This window comes from Bos grunniens, chromosome 2 (assembly GCF_055505025.1).
Source record: "Bos grunniens cultivar Pamir isolate PY7600 chromosome 2, Bosgru_T2T1.0, whole genome shotgun sequence".
Classification (NCBI taxonomy): Eukaryota; Metazoa; Chordata; class Mammalia; order Artiodactyla; family Bovidae; genus Bos; species Bos grunniens.
The window spans coordinates 93,857,589-93,880,489 of NC_141166.1; the positions used below are offsets into that span (position 1 = coordinate 93,857,589).

At 39.1% G+C, this 22,901-nt stretch overlaps 1 long non-coding RNA gene across 4 annotated transcripts in view; it reads left to right on the forward strand.

The window, feature by feature from the left end:
- Window positions 1–22,901, forward strand: part of LOC147378361 (uncharacterized) — a 417,343-nt gene that overhangs the window by 357,307 nt on the left and 37,135 nt on the right. For 2 of the 4 annotated variants that reach the window (XR_015146322.1, XR_015146326.1), the window contains one exon: window positions 9,168–9,277. This is a non-coding gene — a long non-coding RNA (uncharacterized LOC147378361). Of the gene's footprint in view, window positions 1–8,007; window positions 8,336–9,167; window positions 9,278–18,594; window positions 19,671–22,901 lie in introns of those variants that run through there. The other 2 variants (XR_015146334.1, XR_015146332.1) reach the window with 2 other exon arrangements.

Consider the following 22,901-nt stretch of genomic DNA (forward strand, 5'->3'; position numbering starts at 1 on the left):
TATTAAAGTAAAAATAACTTTCTTATATTTAGCAATAATATATGACTGAATAATGCTCTACTTTTAATAAAATATTATCTCCCCAAATATCTAAAATCATCCTGAAAACAGTATTAAAGAAACACAATTTGCCTAAAGTCACACTGAGATAATGTGGCACAGCCTGATCTCAACATCTATTTTCTGGTTTCAGGCCCCAAAATCTTTGTACTGTGCCATAATACCTCTAGATTTCTGATGCTGTTCTGTTGAGGACTGTATACACATTGCAAAAATAGAGCCTGTGCTGAAATAAAACCAGGATTTATTTACCAGACACTCTAAAGTCTTATTTCTCGGAATTTAGCATTTGAACCTCTCAAAGACTGAAAATGACTTATTTAGAAAGGCTAAAGAAGGAGGAATGGAAATCACTTTTTCCATTTAGAATTCTCTGGCCAATCTCATCTCTAGTCAGTGTGGTGTGTCTCTCTGCATATTTTATTAGAACTCTGTTGCAGTTGAGTTAAAGTTGTACCAGCCCCACTGCCCTGAGCCTGTGCACAGGATATATCCCATAATTTTTTGCCGACTGGCTGACTGACCCAAGGCCCTCAAGATAGATGTGAAGAGTGCTAAGGGAGCTGAGAGAAACTGGAGAACCTCTTAGCAGCCAAGGTTTGAACCAGAAATTAAAAGGATACAAAATGTGATCTCTGAAGAAAATAAAAGCTACACAAGAGTCTTTGAGTTATCTGTGTCAGTGTTTGATTTTTGTTGGTGTGGATAGGGGAGAATTGTCTTTTTATTATTATTTTAGTTTTTAATGGTAACCCAGTACATTGTAATCTAAGTAAGCCTACGATTTTATCCTCCATTCTGAATAACCATTAGACTTTACAATAGAGGCCCTGAACATAGATTTCTCCCTTTGGCATCCTGAGCTGAGGAATTCTAGGCATTTGAGTACCAGATTTATTTGAATTAACTGTTTCAATGTAGCTGTGTAGCCTCCTGCATCCATATGTTTCTGATGAGTGAAATTCTCATATAAAGTTGAAGTTACAAAAGTACATGACTGTGGTGTTTCTCCTCTAATTCATCTCTTTTTTCACAATCCTCTCATAAGTCTCCCCCATTCCCACCACACATAAAACATTCAGACATGTCAATACTATTCTTGTTGCATGCATATGTGTGCTAAGTTGCTTCAGTCGTGTCTGACTCTTTGCGATCCTATGGCCTGTAGCCCGACAGGGTCCTCTGGCCATGAGATTCTCCAGGTGAGAATACTGGAGTGGGTTGCCATGCCCTCCTCCAGGAGATCTTCCCAACCCAGGGATCAAATCCGTGTCTCTTACATTTCCTGTTTTGGCAGACAGGTTCTTTACCACTAGCAACACCTGGGCAGCCCACCATTCTCGTTACTTGTTCTTATCTCCAGAGTAATTTGGAGACCATAATCTTAGTGATATCCAAACTCCAGACTCATCAATCTTTTTGATTTATATTTTCACTTGTACTTCTTTTCTTCTATTTATTTTGACTCTCAGATTCACAATATAGACTAGAAATAAGTCTTCTGGGCTATCTCTGGGTCTTTATTCTATTCTGAGCTTTCTGTATTCTATGCTGAACTTCGCCACCTTTTTCATCTATGCTCTCTTTATTGTATCTCATGACTGTTTTTCTTAGGCCTTTTGGTATTTTGTGTAATACTTTTTGAATGTAATCCAATATATTTCTACCTGGTCAAAAGATTAATGGGGAAATTGAAGTTGGGGTTGTGCCTTCCAACCATTGCAGAGAATACATCCTTGTTACAAGTAGAAAATAATGTCCTATTTTTGTGTGAAAGGCAGCTGTCTGTATCACTATCCGTCCTGTGTGAGAGTTTATGCAGAGTGTCTATGACAGTTTCTTACATAGGCATGTGCTCTCAGCCATTCATAGGAAATCCACCAATATTGCCTCTGATTACCCCTGGATATTGTTTAGCCTGTATAGCCATATATCTTGCACCTTTAGCTCACTAGGGTGAAGACTGAATTTTCAAATGTGGTTCTACTACATATGAGGAAAAATGCAGTCTGATCTTTCTTCAGTGTTTGATTTTAGGAAGATAAACAAGAGGCTAATCAAGGTCCTTCCACTTAAAATGTCTTAGTGTCTCTTCCACAGGTGTTTCCTCTGGCCAAATGAAAGTCATGACCCAAGGCAAAGTAGACTTTTAGAAAAGATTCATTCCTTTCTACAGATTCAGGCATACAATGCCTATGTAATGTTTTAGCTGCTGTAGTAGGCAATGAGAGGTAAATTGGATTATAGGTATGTGTGGAGAATAATGGTTTATCAGGAACCATTTTAATGTTTCAATAGCAAGTAAAAAAATAGGATCCAGGAAAGAGTCTGAGGACCAGGTATATTAGCAGCAGTATGTATATGTGTGTGTGTGTATATATATATATATATATATATATATATATAGTGAATAAATTAATAAAAGGAACAAGTTGAAGGCCAAATTTGAGAGTTTAGAGTGGAATAATAGAAAGCAGATTAGAAGAAACTTTATTTATGACTTACAATAAATCCTTTAATAATAAAAGCATCAAGTTACAATAAATGTACAGCAATTTTCAGTGTTTCTAGAGGCAGTCACCCCAGAAGTGCTTATGGAGCATTAGAATGATTGAATATGGCTCAGATGGTAAAGTGTCTGCCCGCAATGCGGGAGACCTGGGTTTGATTCCTGGGTTGGGAAGATCCCCTGGAGAAGGAAATGGCAATCCACTCCAGCACTCTTGCCTGGAAAATCCCATGGATGGAGGAGCCTGATAGGCTACAGTCCATGGGGTCGCAAAGAGTCGGACACGACTGAGAGACTTCACTCACTTCACTATAGCATAGGTACTAAAAAATAATTCTGTATTTATTTCCTTGGATAGAGATGCATGAAATAAGAAGTAAGAAAATAAGTTGTAGTGTGATTGTATATGTATCTATCTATACCTATATACACACATAGACACTTTATTCTGAGAAATGGACTATTTCCTGTCATATGGGTAAACAAGGATGTCACAGTCATCAGAGATTCCAGCCTTCCAAATGTGAATTCCTGAGCCCTAAGGGCACTCAGGAAGGAATATAATATCTCTGTGATCTGGCAGCCATTAGGCTGAAGCCACTCCCTACTGGGAGTCCTGAGGCACGCAGGATGTGAAAAATGCCCCAGATAGCTGAGATGCTCATGGAAGGAATGATTTCAGTAAGCCCAGACTCTCTTTTCTTCCCATACATAGAAAAGTGCTAATATCCTCGATTTGGGATATCTGGTTTTCCTTAATTAACAATAATCTTTTGATAGACTGGGCTTCCCTTGTGGCTCAGCTGGTATAAAGAATCCACTTGCAATGTGGGAGACCAGGGTACATTCCCTGGGTTGGGAAGATCCCCTGGAGAAGGGAAAGGCTACTCATCCCTGTCCATGGTGTCACAAAGAGTCAGACACAACTGACTGACTTTCATTTCATTTTGATAGACTATCTGCCCTTTGTTGCAAAACTTCTATATAATCTGGCTTCTCCCTTCTCCTTGGAGTAGTTTCCTCGGGGTTACCTGAGATGCTGCCTCCTGAGCTTAAGTCCTAAAAATTTCTGCCAATAAATACAACTCTTAACTTTTAGGTTGTAACTATTTTTTAAGACGACAGTATGTACATCAGTTCAGTTCAGTCCCTCAGTCGTGTATGACTTTTTGTGACCCTGGGGACTGCAGCACGCCAGGCCTCCCTGTCCATCACCAACTCCCAGAGTTTACCCAAATTCATATCCATCGAGTCGGTGATGCCGTCCAATCGTCTCATCCTCTGTTGTACCCTTCTCCTCCTGCCCTCAATCTTTCCCAGCATCAGGGTCTTTCCAAATGAGTCAGCTCTTCGCATCAGGTGGCCAAAGGATTGGAGTTTCAGCTTCAGCACCAGTCCTTCCAATGAATATTCAGGACTGATTTCCTTTAGGATGGACTGGTTTGATCTCCTTGCAGTCCAGGTGACTCTCAAGAGTCTTTGCCAACACAACAGTTTAAAAGCATCAATTCTTCAGCGTTCAGGTTTCTTTATAGTCCAGCTCTCACATCCATATTTGACAACTGGAAAAACCATAGCCTTGACAAGATGGACCTTTTTGGCAAAATAATGTCTGTGCTTTTTAATATGCTATCTAGGTTGGTCATAAGTTTCCTTCAAAGGAGTAAGCATCTTTTAATTTCATGGCTGAAATCACCATCTGCAGTGATTTTGGAGCCCCCAAAAATAAAATCAGCCACTCTTTCCACTGTTTCCCCATCTATTTCCCATGAAGTGATGGGACCAGATGCCATGATCTTACTTTTCTGAATGTTGAGCTTTAAGCCAACTTTTTCACTCTCCTCTTTCACTTTCATCAAGAGGCTCTTAGTTCCTCTTTACTGTTTGCCAAAGGGTGGTGTCGTCTGCATATCTGAGGTTATTGATATTTCTCCTGGCAATCTTGATTCCAGCTTGTGCTTCATCCAGCCCAGCATTTCTCATGATGTACTCTGCATATAAGTTAAATAAGCAGGGTGACAATATACAGCCTTGACACAATTTCCCAAGAAGCAGGTCAGGTGGTATGATATTCCCATGTCTTGAAGAATTTTCCACAGTTTATTGTGATCCACACAGTCCAAGGCTTTGGCATAGTCAATAAAGCAGAAGTAGATATTTTTCTGGAACTCTCTTGCTTTTTTGATGATCCAATGAATGTTTGCAATTTGATCTCTGGTTCCTCTGCCTTTTCTAAATCCAGTTTGAACATCTGGAAGTTCATGGTTCATGTATTGCTGAAGCCTGGTTTGGAGAATTTTGAGCATTACTTTACTAGCGTGTGAGATGAGTGCAATTGTGTGGTAGTTTGAGCATTCTTTGGTATGCCTTTCTTTGGGATTGGAATGAAAACTGACCTTTTCCAGTTGTGGCCACTGCTAAGGTTTTCAAATTTGCTGGCATATTGAGTGAAGCACTTTCATAGCATTATCTTTTAGGATTTGAAATAGCTCAACTGGAATTCCATCACCTCCACTAGCTTTGTTCATAGTGATGCTTTCTAAGGCCCACTTGACTTCACATTCCAGGATGTCTGGCTCTAGGTGAGTAATCACACCATCGTGATTATCTGGGTCTTGAAGATCTTTTTTGTACAGTATTCTTCCCACTTTTCTTATATCTTCTGCTTCTCTTAGGTCCATACCATTTCTGTCTTTTATTAAGCCCATCTTTGCATGAAGTGTTCCCTTGATATCTCTAATTTTCTTGAAGAGATCTCTAGTCTTTCCCATTCTATTATTTTCTTCTATTTCTTTCCACTGATTACTGAGGAAGGCTTTCTTATCTCTCCTTGCTATTCTTTGGAACTCTGCATTCAAATAAATATATCTTTCCTTTTCTCCTTTGCTTTTTGCTTCTTTTCTTTTCACAGCTCTTTGTAAGGCCTCCTCAGACAGCCATTTTGTTTTTTTATATTTCTTTTTCTTGGGGATGTTCTTGATCCCTGTCTCCTATACAATGCCATGAACTTCCATCCATAGTTCATCAGGCACTCTGTCTATCAGCTCTCATCCCTTAAATCTATTTCTCACTTCCACTGTATAATCATAAGGGATTTAATTTAGGTCATACCTGAATAGTCTAGTGTTTTACCCTGCTTTCTTCAATTTACATCTGAATTTGGCAATAAGGTATTCATAATCTGAGCCACAGTCAGCTCCCGGTCTTGTTTTTGCTGACTGTATAGAGCTTCTCCATCTTTGGCTGCAAAGAATATAATCAGTCTGATTTCAGTGTTGATCATCTGGTGATGTTCATGTGTAGAGTGCTCTCTTGTGTTGTTGGAAGAGTGTGTTTGCTATGACCAGTGCATTCTCTTGGCAAAACTCTATTAGCCTTTGCTTTGCTTCATTCTGTACTCCAGGGCCAAATTTGCCTATTACTCCAGGTGTTTCTTGACTTCCTATTTTTTCATTCCAGTCCCCTATAATGAAGAGGACATCTTTTTTGGGTGTTAGTTCTAAAAAGATCTTTTAGATCTTCTTAAAACCATTCAACTTCAGCTTCTTCAGCATTAGTGGTCAGGACATAGACTTGGATTACTGTCATATTGATACCTTGGAAACGAACAGAGATCATTCTGTTGTTTTTGAAATTGCATCCAAGTTCTGCATTTTGGACTCTTTTGTTAACTATGATGGCTACCCTATTTCTTCTAAGGGATTCTTGCCCATAGTAGTAGATATAATGGTCATCTGAGTTAAATTCACCCACACCTGTCGATTTTAGTTCACCAATTCCTAAAATATTTACATTTACTCTATATTATTATATATATTATATAATACTATATATAATATAATTACTATATATATTACTATATATAATATATTATATATTATATTACTCTTGCCATCTCCTGTTTGACCACTTCTAATTTGCCTTGATTTATGGAACTAACATTCCAGGTTCCTATGCAATATTGCTCTTTACATGGTAAAGACAGTAGGTGCTGAGAGAGGGCATCAGAGGGCAGACAGACTGAAAACCACCATCACAGAAAACTAACAATCTAATCACATCAACCACAGCCTTGTCTAACTTAGTGAGACTAAGCCATGCTGTGTGGGGCCACCTAAGACAGTCGGGTCATGGTGGAGAGGTCTGACAGAATGTGGTCCACTGGAGAAGGGAATGGCAAACCACTTCAGTATTCTTGCCTTGAGAACCCCATGAACAGTATGAAAAGACAAAATGATAGGACACTGAAAGATTAACTCCCCAGGTCGGTAGGTGCCTAATATGCTACTGGAGATCAGTGGAGAAATAACTCCAGAAAGAATGAAGAGGTGGAGCCAAAGCAAAAATAACACCCAGTTGCAGATGTGACTGGTGATAGAAGCAAGGTCCGATGCTGTAAAGTATACACATATGTGCACACATTTATGATATCACCCTTTTTTTGTTAAAAACAACACATAATCATATATATGTGGATGTATATATATGCAAATGCATGTATGAGAGTAGAGAAACGTATTTCAGAGTAGGAATGGAGGAGGTAAGGAAATCAGTAACTTGCTCTCAATACAACCTTAGATTATCTGATTAGTTATAATAATACACATTATTTTTAATAAAGTACTGTTGCTGGCCAAAATCTTGGTTTCCTCTGCCCATTGTAGCTGAATAAGAAAATACTAGACAGAGTTTGTAGGAAATAGAAAGGTGGCTTTCGTTCTCAGCGGGTGGAGAGGGGAACACAGTAGGTGCGTGTCTCAAGAACTGTGCCCCACCTCCTCCATGAAGAGTCTATATAAGCCCTATAGGGGCTTATATAAGATGAAGGCTCACAGTTTTGAGTCAGTGATGAGGAAAACAGAGGTATTAGGATCTTGTCTTCTTCCTCTTGGATTATTTTTAAAACAGTCATAGGCTGGCATCAGTAACCCAGTAATTGAGTCTGAAGTTCAGTGGCTCTGTGGGCTTCTTTTTAATATGTAAAAAAGAAGCGCTACAAGGGGAAGAGAGTGTTGTAAGTGTAAGCACCAGATACAAGAGGTATTTAGCATAGAGTCAAAGGATATTAGGTACAAAATGTAGCTCCTGTAGAGGTGGGAGGCAGAAAAGCAAACTTAGTTACAGACATGAAGAGTTAGAAGTAAAAAATCTAGGATTGTTCAAGCCTGTTCACTGTTCTCTTTTTTTCTTTGTTCTCAGGAGGAAGGAAAACTAATTTCTCTCTTTTTTTTCCTTCCTTTTTATTGCAATAGTATTAAAAATAAAAATTTAAAGACTATATTTCTAGTTAAATGATCACTGATGCTTAAAGTTTGAGTGAAAAAGCTTGAGTTTTGTTGGAATACTGAAAGACTCCATCTGATGTAGCTTTGGATACTTGTGTGAGAAACACAGCCTCTCCAAGGCTCAATCTCCATTTCTGGAATCCTAGAGATATGATATGGTCTTGCCATATTCAGTGGTAAAGAATATGCCTGCCAATGAAAGAGATGCTAGAGATGTGGGCTTGATCCCTGGGTTGAGAAGATCTCCTGGAGGAGGAAATGGCAACCCATGCCAGTATTCTTATTGCAAGGAAAATCCAAATCTGACTCCATGTTGGAATTGTTTGTTTGACTTGCTTTTCATTGCTTTTCTTGTTATAATCATACAGAATGGCCTGCCTCAGAGAATCCTGCCCCTCTGCCTGGCTATTAAACTAAAGTGCCTTTGCTCAGAACCTTGGAGATGCCAGGAAGGAAGAAATGAACACATCCCCTGCCTGAGGTTTGCCATTCTAGGAGATATTTGCAAGATTAATGGCCTTTTTACTTTGTTTCCTCACCTCCCTACCTCCCATTTCTGATCTATAAAAGAACCTGTCATCCAGACCCCATAAAATGGTTATTTTGAGACATTAGTCTACCATCTTCTTGGTCAGCTGGCTCTCTGATTCACTGGCCTTTCATGTGGTGAGCAAATTGAGCTTGAACTTGGTAACATTCTTGCCTAGGAAATCCCATGAACAGAGGAGCCTGGTAGGCTGCAGTCCATGGGGTCACAAAGAGTCAGACACAACTGTGACTGAGTATGCACGCACGTGCGCGCACACACATACACACGCACACACACAGATATGAAATAGATGCTTTCTGAGATCTCTTCTATCACAGTTATTCTGTTTTATCGTTTAATAATAATAGAAAAGAAACATGTGTGAAGATAGTAGTGGTGCTAAGGTATGGTTGGGATTTTAATCCTTTCCTTCCTCTCCACCTGCCATTCCATTAATCACCTATAAAATGCTTCAAATAAGCTTATGATCCAAAAGAAAAATGATGGGGTTTTGTGCAAGCTCAGTTTCAAGACAAGCTCCCTGACTGTTCCCTTACCTCATGTCACTGCTGTCTCTAAAGCCTCCTCAAAGCAGAAATTCTGTGTCTATTGCTCTTAGAACTTGCTCCATAGAATAAATCAATATGTGTATTTAGGATTACAGGAAATATTTATTCATAAAGTTTAAAAGGCACATTATTCACATACAACTGTTCCTCTACAATGCAAATGTTCTTTGGGAAAAGTACACTTTAAATCTCAACACTCATTTATGTCTCAACAGATACATTTTTAAGAGCTCTCCAAAGAGCAGGATTTTGAGAAGGAAACATGGAGGGGAAGGAAAACCACGTGGAAGGAATGAAATGCACGGAAAGGGAGAAGCTTCAAAAAGTGAGTACAAAAATGACAGGCACTTCTGGAACTTGTAGAGGAAAAAATGTACTTGGGTCAGCATCTTTGACTTCTGTTTTTCTCTCCCATCTCCCAACTGCAAATACATCTGCAAATGCTGTCAGTTCTCTCTTCAAATGTATGTGGAATTCAACCACTTTTCACACGACTAGTGCTCCAGGCTAGACCAAACCACTGTTATCTAGATTATTGCAAAGGCATTCTAAAACTAGTTCTGGTTCCAGTCCCCTTAGGATCTATTCTCAACACAATAGCCAGAGGGACCTTTTGAAAACCTAAGCAAGATCAGACGTTCCTCTGTTCAAAACCCCTATTCTAGTGGTTTCTCATTTACTCCAAGTTAGAGTCAAGTTACCTATAATGTCCTACAAGAGATTCTTCAACTTGGTTCACATTAGACACAGTCTGGTGAGCTTTAAAGAAATATTCATGTTGAAGTCTGATTCCCCACAATATTGAGTTTATTGGTTTTATGATTGAGGCAGCGCTATTTGCTAGAAGGTCTTCAAGTGATCCTAGTGGACATCCAGGGTTGAGAATTACTGTCCTCTATAATCTGCTCTCACCTTCTTTGCTCCTTGCCCCCTTCTCTTACCTTCTTTTTTCCCTTTTCCTTAATATCTTCTGGACATACAGACATCCTGGCTGTTTCCTGAACACACCAGATAATTTTTGTGTTGGTTGATATGCCCTCCAGTGAGCCTCCTTCAGGTTCTATATATATATATATATATATATATATATATATATATATATATATGAAAGCTGTGGTACATATACACAATGGAGTATTACTCAGCCACTAAAAAGAATACATTTGAATCAGTTCTAATGAGGTGGATGAAACTGGAGCCTATTATACAAAGTGAAATAAGCCAGAAACAAAAACACCAATAAAGTATACTAATGCATATATATGGAATTTAGAAAGATGGTAATGATAACCCTGTATGCGAGACAGCAAAAGAGACACAGATGTATAGAACAGTCTTTTGGACTCTGTGGGAGAGGGAGAGGGTGGAATGATTTGGGAGAATGGCATTGAAACATGTATAATATCATATATGAAATGAATCGCCAGTCCAGGTTCGATGCAGGATACAGGATGCTTGGGGCTGGTGCACTGGGATGACCCAGAGGGATGGTATGGGGAGGGAGGTGGGAGGGGTGTTCAGAATGAGGAACACGTGTACACCCGTGATGGATTCATGTTGATGTATGGCAAAACCAATACAATATTGTAAAGTAATTAGACTCCAATAAAAATAAATAAATTTATATATTTTTTTAAATGTCAAGCATCCTGCACAGAGACCCCTTAGAAAATTATGAGTAGAAGGACCTTGATTAGACTCTTCTAATTTTTCCCATCTCAAACTCCCCAAGCTATGCCAGATTAGACTTCCCTCATATATAAATATATCTGTCATTTGATAATTTAGCATTCACTCTGGTGAGCTGAGGGTGCAAGATAAATATTTGTGCAGTTCCAACATCTGCCCAAAGAAATCAAAGCTAGTATTGATGAATTTTCTGCATACATGCTTAGAGCACATTCTTATCTAACTAAGTCCCTAGAGATGCATGCATGTAATCTCACATACATAGAAAAATCATGTACTGAGATGCTTTGAACAGAGTTTCTAAGGTCTCTTCCATCACAGATATTCTATGATTCTGTTATTAAAAATTAGTACTAACACAGAATTATAAATATTAATGATATAAAAACAGAATCAATGAATAGGTTAAAGAGATTTAACCCCTCCATTCCCTGTAATGTCTGTCATCCTCAAATAACCCCAAATAACCACACAATTTAAGAAAAAGCAGTGATCTCTCTGCACGTTAAACGTGTATGGCCCCTGGCTTCATGCTCAGAGCACATTGTTGTTTTGGGAGCATCTGCATGTACAGGTTTCATGTTGGGCCTTCTGAAGAAGCTTATGGGACTCTATTGAATAAGTCTGTCTGTGTTATTAGGATTGTGCAATTTAATCATGTGGTTTAAAGCATTTTTTTTAAAGATACCAATAACCCTTGGAAAAGGTATACTTTGAGGCAGATTACTCATTTATATTTCAGCATATGATATTTTTAAGAGTGCTTGATACCTAATAGGATCTCAGTAACCATTTGGAGGGTGAATAAATTGATGGGTTGAATATTTTCTATGGAATAGATGTAGGCTCCTTGCTCTAAGAGAAATCTGGTCTGAGATTATCTTAAATTGTATTCAAAAAGATGCTTAGAAAAGTGGCCTGCAACAACAGAGGGACATAGAGGGATTAATCACACATTAAAGATGAGGAAGGAGCATTAGCCATTAATATGAAGAATCCATCTTTCATTTTAAGGGCACTGTAGCCTAGAACTGTCCAGCTTTGTATGTGTGGGTAATTTTAGAAGAACCCACAAAAGAATTCACCTTTTAAACATTTGACAAACCTGAGGAGGACCAAAACCAGCTCACAAGTGTATCAGTCAAGTAAGGTCTTTTTGAACCTCCTGTCTTTCAGATTTTCCAGTTAAAGATGGGGGTAGATGGGTAGAACCACAAAGTATTGGGTTGGTCAAAAAGTTTGTTCAGATTTTTCCATAAGATGCTATAGAAAATCTGAACGAACTTTTTAACTAACCCAATAACAAAAGAGAAGCCCACTGGTTCTTCTCCAACTCCATGTTTCTCTCCTACAGTCTTCATCTGTGGGGAGGGAGTATCTTTGGCTTTAAATTAGGTTTAGACTTTTGATTTACTAGTGACATAAAACATTGTTTTGTGGTTTAAAGTGACTCTAGAACTTCTTATTACTTAAGAGTACCCAGAAAAGGTAATGTGGACTGCCCAAATTTTCATCTGGAGACAGTTGAAATATTAACCCAACAGAATAAATTTGAAGAGACAGTGGGAGATAAAAAGTGAAGTTGTTTACAATTCTGTCCCATGAGTCATGCTTGTTACGTGTTTCTCCTTCACAGCTCTGCCTTGATTTGTATGATACCAATTCTCATGTCAAACTGAAAATATTTCTGTAGCAAGTCAAGCACATCTTCTGTTGGTGCTGAAATTTCACATAAACTTTATTTTTAAATCTGCTTGGAATTATTAAAATGGATTAATTTTTTCAGTCTTTAATAAGAGAGCCTGTCAAGAAAGTCTTTGCTCAGGGATTGCTCAGGGATTTACTCAGGATTGTAGTAAATCCAATTCCTGTGAGTAGGACAGTCCACAAGTAGCAGGCTCACAGCTCACTTTCTAAAATCTCTCATAGTCACATGGAGAATATCTCAAGCTGATTTGATCTGTGGCAATTACCAGTGCTAAAGGCACTAAGGGAACTGCTTTCATTGGGTTTAGTTACATTTTAAAAAAATTTTAATTTTTATTGGGATATAGTTGCAGTGTCGTTTCAATGTTGTGTTAGTTTCTGCTGTACAGCAAAATGAATTGGCTGTATGCTTACACATGTCCCCTCTTTTTTGGATTTTCTTCCCATTTGAGTCATCACAGAGTACTGAGTAGAATTTCCACTGCTTTTAATGAGCTATATTAATTTTTTTTTGAGCTACATCAAGTAATAGACAAAATTGAGACTTCCCTGAGAAAAATGAGAATTACAGTCTCTTGAAGTTAATTGTTCTCTTTAAATTTAGGGCCACACAACTTTACATTTGTCTTTAACAGAGATACAATTTGTCTTTAACAGTTGTCATCAGTTCTGACAAAATGGCCTCTTCTTGTGAGAATGGCTTCCCAAAGTGTCTTGGTCTATTGAGACCTGCAGCCTTGTAAACTGGAAGATAAGGGATGTCCTGAGTTTATTTTCTTTCTCCAAACAGCAGCCAGGCATGGTGCTCTGCACACAATAGGTGTCACAGAATGTTATTGACAGAACGTCAGGTCTAGGTGCTTCAGTCATTTGGAATGCATATTTCTGCCCATTGTTCATACTTGAAACACAAACAGCATTAATACTAACATTCTGTGGTTTCTGAATTCCTTTCATAGCTCTCTCCTCATTTCGACTAATTACTGTAATAGGCAGAGCACCACTTCCATTTTGACAGTTAAGATGGAGGAAATTGAAAATTCAAAAAGACCATAAAGGACAGAGTCTCTTTAAAAAGAATCCATTAGTCAGTTAAAAGTTATCTCAAATTCTCAGCATTCAAAGTCTCTAACTTATAATTTCCTGTTTTGTTAAAGCATAAATGAGGTGGCTCTTTTTTTTCCCTCCTGAAGATCACAAAAACCATTTCACTTTGTAGATGATTCGCCTACCTTTCTGTGTAAGTGTACTTAAAATTTTGTATAGGTGTGAGTAAGAATAGGTAATCTTCCCCTTTGTTATTTCTGGAAGTGAATTTTCTCCGTTCGTCCTTTGAGAGGATGAATGGAGGGCGTATGAAGAGCTGGTAAGTGGGGCTGTTTATCTGTCTCCTGGAAGATTAATAACACACTGAGCAATTCTCACAGTTATTACATTTATGAGCAGGAAGAGCCTTAGGCAAAACCGAGAAAGATGTTTGCTACCAACATATCTTTGTTTTATTTATCTCCTTTGTTAGTCTCCTTTCCAAACTTCTAGAACTTAGTGCCCAGCCTTTCTGCCACCCCTTAGATGCCCAAGCCTCAGCCTACCTGTTGGCATATGCTTCAGTATTCCTTTGATAGAAATTTTGTACCTGAATTTTCTTGACTCTTCACTTAGTTCTAACTGGATCTCATGTATCCCATCCTGTCACATGTTGTTGGATAACTGGCTAACAAATTCAATCAACTCCTCCATTCAGGGTAGTGATAACCAATTATAATTCAATGTGTTAACAGAAGAGTTGTGTCATATGCCCAGTTAAGTAAATCGAGCTTGAGCACAGGGTTTGGGTATTAAGGAACAGAAGAGAAAGGATGAATTATCATGTGTTCCCTACTGGACTAGTTAGCCCAAGCTGCTGTAACAAAGTACCATAGACTGGTTCAAGCAACAGACATTTACTTGTAGTTATAGTTGTGGAAATTGGAAGTCAGATTAGAGTAACAGCATGGTCCAGTTCTGCTGAGAATTGGCTTTTTAGATTGCTGATGCCTACTGTTTGTGTCCTCATCTAGCTTATAGAGAGGTTTCTCTCTTCCTTGTTTTATAAGGCCATGAATCCTATTTAATGAGAACTCTATCCTTACAACCTTCAGTTCAGCTCATTTCAGTTCAGTTGCTCAGTCATGTCTGACTCTTTGCGACCCCATGAATTGCAGAACGCCAGGCCTCCCTGTCCATCACCAACTCCCAGAGTTCACTCAAACTCACGTCCATTGAGTCTGTGATGCCATCCAGCCATCTCATCCTCTGTCGTCCCCTTCTCCTCCTGCCCCCAATCCCTCCCAGCATCAGAGTCTTTTCCAATCAGTCCAATCAGTCAACTCTTCGCATGAGGTGGCCAAAGTATTGGAGTTTCAGCTTTAGCATCATTCCTTCCAAAGAAATCCCAGGGCTGATCTCCTTCAGAATGGACTGGTTGGATCTCCTTGCAGTCCAAGGGACTCTCAAGAGTCTTCTCCAACACCACAGTTCAAAAGCATCAATTCTTCGGTGCTCAGCTTTCTTCACAGTCCAACTCTCACATCCATACATGACCACTGGAAAAACCATAGCCTTGACTAGATGGACCTTTGTTGGCAAAGTAATGTCTCTGCTTTTCAATATGCTATCTAGGTTGTTCATAACTTTCCTTCCAAGGAGTAAGCGTCTTTTAATTTCATGGCTGCAATCACCATCTGCAGGGATTTTGGACCCCCCAAAAATAAAGTCTGACACTGTTTCCCCATCTATTTCCCATGAAGTGATGGGACCAGATGCCATGATCTTTGTCTTCTGAATGTTAAGCTTTAAGCCAACTTTTTCACTCTCCTCTTTCACTTTCATGAAGAGGCTTTTTAGTTCCTCTTCACTTTCTGCCATAAGGGTGGTGTCATCTGCATATCTGAGGTTATTGATATTTCTCCTGGCAATCTTGATTCCAGCTGTGCTTCTTCCAGCCCAATGTTTCTCATGATGTACTCTGCATAGAAGTTAAATAAGCAGGGTGACAATATACAGCCTTGACGTACTCCTTTTCCTATTTGGAACCAGTCTGTTGTTCCATGTCCAGTTCTAACTGTTGCTTCCTGACCTGCATATACTCCAAAGGCCCTATTTCTAAATACAGTCACACTGGATTAGAGCTTCAACATATGAAATGCAGTGGGGCACTCACAATTCAGTCTATAGCATTGATTCTACTCCATCTTATGGATGATTGGGAATGAACAAGACAGTATATATTTATAAATGTTTCTCCTTTGTAAGTCTCAATTTCTGTTTTCAGTATATGAATGCTTTGTTGAGCTAAATTTTATTCTAAAATTTAAATATATGTAAATTTCCCTCAGTATGCACAAATACTTCATCTGATGCTCAGTTGAAGATATTGCTTTCTGTTCCAAAGATATTGGGGAAGGAAAAAAACTAATTATGCTTGATTTGCTCAGAAATAGCATATGTGCTTCATGGGTGACTTAAGGGAGTTTTAAGGGTAATTTCGTCTATGTGTGATTTTTTTACCTTAGGAATTGCCTTTAGACCTGAACAGGACTTCATTATAAATTTGATTTTAACAGTTATGCTATTTGATTTGAATAGCATAACTTAAGGTCATGAGTAGCCTGGTATTTGATAGGATGTATTTGAGTAAGGGGACCTAGGGATATTTTTAAAACATGCATAGGTGGTGTCCTTCTCTGACCATAGATAATTATAAAAACTCAAAATTTTGCAAATGACATTGTATATAAAATGCTTTTAAAATCCTCACATAAAACATAACATGAAATAAAGTACTAACTCCAAGTGACTTTTTATTAATTAATCCAGGAATATATTTATTAATGTGACTCAGGAATAATCAATAACATCTATATGATGGGACAGATGTTTTCAGATGTCCTTCATGGAAACTTTCTCTTGTTAAAACCTGAGTTTATAAATATTTTCTAGGTAGGAGGCAGTTGCAGGAGAATAATTTATTGAACATCCCTTATTGGGATATATTTGAGGGCTGACTAAATGCCAGCACTGTTCTAGGTTCTAGGGAGCACATGAGAACATGACTGACAAGCTTTTGTCCTGCAGGAACTCACACGGAGTGGGGGGCAGAAAGGCAATAAACAAATACAATAAATATGGCTGCTGCTGCTGCTGCTGCTAAGTCGCTTCAGTTGTGTCTGATTCTGTGCGACCCCATAGATGGCAGCCCACTAGGCTCCTCTGTCCCTGAGATTCTCCAGGCAAGAACACTGGAGTGGGGTGCCATTTCCTTCTCCAATGCATGAAAGTGAAAAGTGAAAGTGATGTCGCTCAGTCTTGCCCGACTCTTAGCGACCCCATGGAATGCAGCCTACCAGGCTCCTCTGTCCATGGGATTTTCCAGGCAAGAGTACTGGAGTGGGTTGCCATTGCCTTCTCCAAATAAATATGGCACTGCTGCTGCTGCTGCTGCTGCTGCTAAGTCACATAAATCGTGTCCGACTCTGTGTGACCCAATAGATGGCAGCCCATCAGGCTCCCCTGTCCCTGGGATTCTCCAGGCAAGAACACAGAAGTGGGTTGCCATTTCCTTCTCCAATGCATGAAAGTACAAAGTGAAAGTGAAGTCGCTCAGTCTGACTCTTAGCGAACCCATGGACTGCAGCCTACCACACTCCTCCGTCCATGGGATTTTTCAGGCAAGAGTACTGGAGTGGGGTGCCATTGCCTTAGATGACAATAATAGGGCTGATGAGAGAGTACCTGGATTGCTGCTTCAGACTGAGTGGTTAAAGAAAAGCATTCAGCTTGAAGGCAAACCATGTATGACGAAGAGTCAGTCATGCAAAGAAAACAGAGCTACTGAAGGGCACAGCTAGGATGAAGGCCTACGGTTTGAATGAACTGCTGTGTTTGCTGACCAGGGACAAAGCAGCATGTCCACCTCCAGCAATATGGAAAAGAGGGAGGGTGGCTAGAGTGTGATCTTCCTTAAGTAGGTCTGCAGGAATATGTTTAGTAATAAACTAGAAATGGCACTAAATTGCACTATTCGACAAAAGTTGATAGACTCTGAAATGTATCTGAGTCAGAGAAAAAAAAATAACGTATATTAGTATATGTATATATGGAGGACTTCCCTGGTGGCTCAGCAGTAAAGAATCTGCTTGCAATGCAGGAGCCACAGAAGATGTGGGTTTGATCTTTGGGTTGGGAAGATCCCCTGGAGGAGAGCATGGCAACCTACTCCAGTGTTTTTGCCTGGAGAATCCCACGGACAGAGGAGCCAGGAGCACTACAGTCCATTGGGTGGCAAAGAGTCGAACATGACTGATGCACACGCACACACACGTATATCTGTGGAATCTAGAAAAAAGGTACTGATGAACCGATTTGCAGGGCAGGAATAGAGAGACACAAACGTAGAGAACAGACATATGGACACAGTGGGGAGAAGGGGAGGGTGGGATGAATTCAGAGAGTAGCACTGACATACATACACTGTCATGTGTAAAACAGAGAGCTAGTGGGAAGCTGCTCATAGCACAGGGAGCTCAGCTCGGTGCTCTGTGATGACCTAGAGGGTTAAGTGGGAGCGTGGGAGGGAGGTTCCAGAGGGAGGGGACATATGTATACATATGCCTGATTCACATTGCAGTACATCAGAAACTAACAACATGGTAAAACAATTATAATAATAAAATTTTTAAAATGTATAAAAAGTATCTCTGAGCTGGTTCAAGGGGATTTAGAATTTGCTGAAGTTAATAAAACAAAGTGCCCTGATAAAACAAGGTAACCAGTTTGAGATAGACAGACCCGGGGACTGAGAAAATGAGAAGAAAAAGAAACGATCAATAGAAGCACAGAATTAGAAGAGTTAGGGTTAGGATAAGACTTTTCCAGTAGCAGCATGCCCCACATGTTGATCTGACTGGCAGCTTACTCCAGTGTGCTGTAGCATTATTAACATTTATTATGTGTTATAGCAGTGGAAACACAGGATATAGGACTAAGGATCTCACCAATAGTTTAGTGATACTTCACTCTAACACTACCATCACACTACTTATTACCTGTAATGTGGAAATGCTCTGTGAATCTTTATCTATACATGCATGCACTGTATATGTAGCATATATTTATATATTATACATGTGCATTGTATATAGAGTAAGTATTTGGTCATTCTCAACTAAACCATATGTTTACTGTCATTATTTACTGTGGTGCTAGAGAATACTCTTGAGAGTCTTTTGGACAGTAAGGAGATAAAACCAGTCAATCCTACAAGAAATCAACCCTGAATATTCATTGGAAGGATTGATGCTGATGCTAAAGCTCCAATACTTTGGCCACCTGATGGGAAGAGCTGACTCATTAGAAAGATCCTGATGCTGGGAAAGATTGAAGACAAAAGGAGAAGGGAGCAACAGTGGATGAGATGGTTAGATAGCATTAATGATTCAATGAACATGAGATTGAGCGAACTCCAGGAGACAGTGAAGCCTGGCATCCTGCAGTTCCTGGGATCACAAAGGTTGGACATGACTGAGTGACTGAACAAAAGTAAGTTCAGAAAACTCCTCAGAAGCTGCAAATGATGAATACCTGTATTGGTTGGACCCACACAAGAAAATAAAAACAAAAACCAAAACAATGAAAAGTCCATTGTCTTTATACAGTAGCTTAGTTTAGAGATGACATTCACTTTTGCAAACATTACTTCATATAGTCTCATTTTGAAAATGTGGATTTGGAGGTGCAGATGTGCTTATTTCAAAGATGACTATCAACAGAGTACCCTCTGCGTATTTCTTACTTGAAAATCCTGAGAGAATTTGCTTGGCCCGTGCATATGCTTCCTTGTGTCTGATCATCCTCCAGATTTGGTCAGCTCAGACTCAGGAATGGGAGAGGAATAGAAACATGACTGAGAGTGTGGGCTGCAGCTATTCCTAGGAAAGGGGAGTGAGCAGTTACTGCAAAACATAACCAACCCTCTTACCAGCAAGGCGAGGTGTGGAAATATTTTCCAGCTAGTCAGCTAAAATAAATAAAACATGTACTTTAAGAAGTAGATTTTGCAGAAGTGAGTTTTTAATTACCAGAGTTATTATTAAAAACTTCCATAACCGAGACTATGTTCCATCATTTTTTTAATCCTCTTTTGCATGGAAGGATGAAGATATGTATTCTTGAACATTTCAAATAAATTAAAGCAAGTTCCCAAAATAGAGAGTGTGTGGGCAATTTTGTTGGTATTGTTTTACTCCTTGTTCAAACTCTGGCATTCACACCATCCACACACTTATGTCTGTGGACTGGAAGAGTAAGGAACAATGAGGTGGGTTTCAGTGGCTTCTACAAACAGACAGAGCTGCACCTGCCTGTGCTGAGGATGCTGTTGTCAAGTGAGACCCTCTCCCAGGTATATTTATAGTTCATCCCACTGCTAATGTGTCATAAAATGGAAGAGTTCTAAAAATACGCTAGGAGATGAAGTTTCAGAGAAAAGAAATTTAAATGGATCTGGCTGTGTTTATTTTATTCCTTATACTAGCCAAATAATATCAGGAATGGAGGAAAGGGATGACTAGGGTAGATAAATTTTAAGATTTTAGGCTGAAAGAGGGCTGAATTTTTAAAAGGGAAAAATTAGTAAAGAGTGAATGAAAAGTGGTAAGCAATAGAAAAACTTACTCTGATGTTTTTATTAAGTTCCAACAAAATGGCAAGAGGTTGACTTTTTCTTTTCTGTACATCCAGCTGGGGGGTTGACAGGTAGCTTTATGAAAGACCCCCAGGGAGGCACATATAATCAGGAAAGTCAGGCACAGTGTGGCCAGACTGATAGCTTTTGAGCTTTAAAGGGTCCGTCTTGACAAGCTCACTACTTCAGGCCTGTCAAGTGGACCTGAACTTGCTCGGGTACTCCTTCCCAGAGGAGGTCATCTTACAATGTAGAACAAAACATCTAAAAGCATAGACTTTGAACCCTGGCAAATGAGAGAGCCATCTGTGATCATTCTTAGAATTATGTATCTTTGGAAAATTATTGTTTTATATCTGAGTTTTCTTTCCCAAGCAGTGAGAATAAAATTACCTTACTTGCAGAGTTCTTAGGAAGAGTAAATGAGGAAATATGTGTTATATACTGAGTAGTACTTGATAGAAGTTTTAAAAAACCAAACGAGGTCTATCACTATTACCTACTTGAATCCCTTTTAGTTGAGCAGTCATCCATATTTGCACTGAAAGTCTTGGACTCCCTGGGTTTTAGCATGGAAAATCTCAGGTGCCTGAAACTGTTCAGTCCTGGACAAACTGGAATGGTGATGATGCTAGTCTCTCACCCTTTAGGGTAAAAGACTCTTTAATCAAAACTTCTTGATTCCAATATGCATTTCTAGGGGTTTTTATTCTCTTTGTGTTTCACGACTATGTGTATTTATTTAACAGACCCTTACATAGTACTTAGTATGTACCATTCACTGAACTTTTTCAAATGTTTACTTATCTTCTGCTGCTAAGTCGCTTCAGTCATGTCCGACTCTGTGCAACCCCATAGATGGCAGCCCACCAGGCTCCCTCATTCCTGGGATTCTCCAGGCAAGAACACTGGAGTGGGTTGCCATTTCCTTCTCCAATGCATGAAAGTGAAAAGTGAAAGTGAAGTGGCTCAGTCGTGTCCGACTCTTAGCGACCCCATGGACTGCAGCCTACCAGGCTCCTCCGTCCATGGGATTTTCCAGGCAAGAGTACTGGAGTGGGTGCCATTACTTTTCTAATCATCCTAAAAACACTCTGAGACAGGTCCTATCATTATCCTTGTTTATGGACAAGGAAACCAAGGCAGAGAGAGGTAAAGTAAGTTGCAGAAGGCCACAGATGAGTCTGGATTCAAATTTTCAAATTCTGTTTCCAGAGTGTACACTATTTATTACTACCCTTATGTTAACTGTGTGTGGTATATGTATTCTAATAAGTAGTACCCAGAATTAAGATGAGGATTCCATTTTAAGCTCTGTCACTGATTTGAAACTTGGCTTCACTCTGTACATCTAAGTTTGTTGACCTGTAACCTGAGACACATACTTATACCAGGTGGTTAAAGGCTATGAGTATCATGGGAGAAAGGATACCATAAAAGGCAGGATAATAATATTGCCACATGACATCCAAGGCCAAGTTTTCCAGTGTGAATCTTTGGGATTCCTGTGTTCTTTTTTTTTTTTTCTTTCTGTTACCAATATGTCATATCACATATGAAAGATATTTCTCTTTAGAATGATAGAAAATGCTGAACATTTAATCAAATCAGACATTTTGACTGTCATGAATTCAGGTGGTCACAAAATTGTCAGATTAGCCTAAATTCTAGACATTATCTTTACTGTATTTTGAATTAGGTAATTCTTTTTAATAAATATCTATCTTATTTGCCTCTGCCCTGACACTCTCCACCCCAAGTACACATTCACATAGCTTTGTCAGTTACTTGACAAAGTGGCTCTCCTATAAACTTTGATTAAGAGTTAATGGTTTTGCCAGCACAGCCTAAATATGATTAGTTGTGCAGATGAGTTGAGGCATATGGATGAAGCCTCCTCACTCTTCTCTGCATATCCAATATATCACTTTTCCTGGAAATAGCTGAGGATATGAAAATCTTTGGTCTGTCCCCTTTTTACAGATTTATTTAGAATTCACAAATGTTTTATTCCAAATGCTTTTTCCTTTAAGTCACAAAATTAAATTCAACAGAAGGCACATGATCTTCATTTCATGTTATTTCATATATTTTTCATTTCATCTTGTTTTGTATGATTTGGCAGCCAATGTGAGATTTCTGAAGGGTAAAGTACTATTTTGGACATTTTCTGAAATGAAATGGTGGTGCTTCAGGATTATTCTAGAGCCATTTCACACAGCACATTCTGTTAGTCCCTAGATAAAAACGAGAATTTGCTTCTCACAGATATGAAACCAAGAAAGTCTTCATGACATTCTTTTATATTCATTTCAGGAATTTTTGAGCACCTAATATATGCAGGCATGATGCTACATTTCAGAAGATGAGGTTCCTGATTTCAAGAAGTGTCCAGAAGGGCTACAAAGTAGAATACTAAAAAGTTTACAATGGAAATGCAAAAGCCTGCTGAGAGGCAAAAAAAGAAAGGACTATTTAGGATGGGATGGAAAGAATGGATGGAAAGATAGGGAGAGACGTCTTAGAAGAGGTGGCATATGAACACATCCTTGAGAGACAACTAGGATATGAACAGATAGAGATGGGTGGGAAGGACAGTTCATGCTGAGAGAACAACAAAAGCAAAGCCACATTAGAAAATTGACAAAGTGCAAAGGGTCAAGTCTTCTGAGAGCATGGTCAGTCCCCATATGCGTTAGGCACAGGAGGATATGAGTGCTGCACTGAAACAGATGGGAAGACATTCGATAATAACTACAGAAGTTCTTGGGATGCTTTTAGTGTGGACTTTGTAGGCAAAAGGAGCAATTGCTTAATTGACTAATGTATA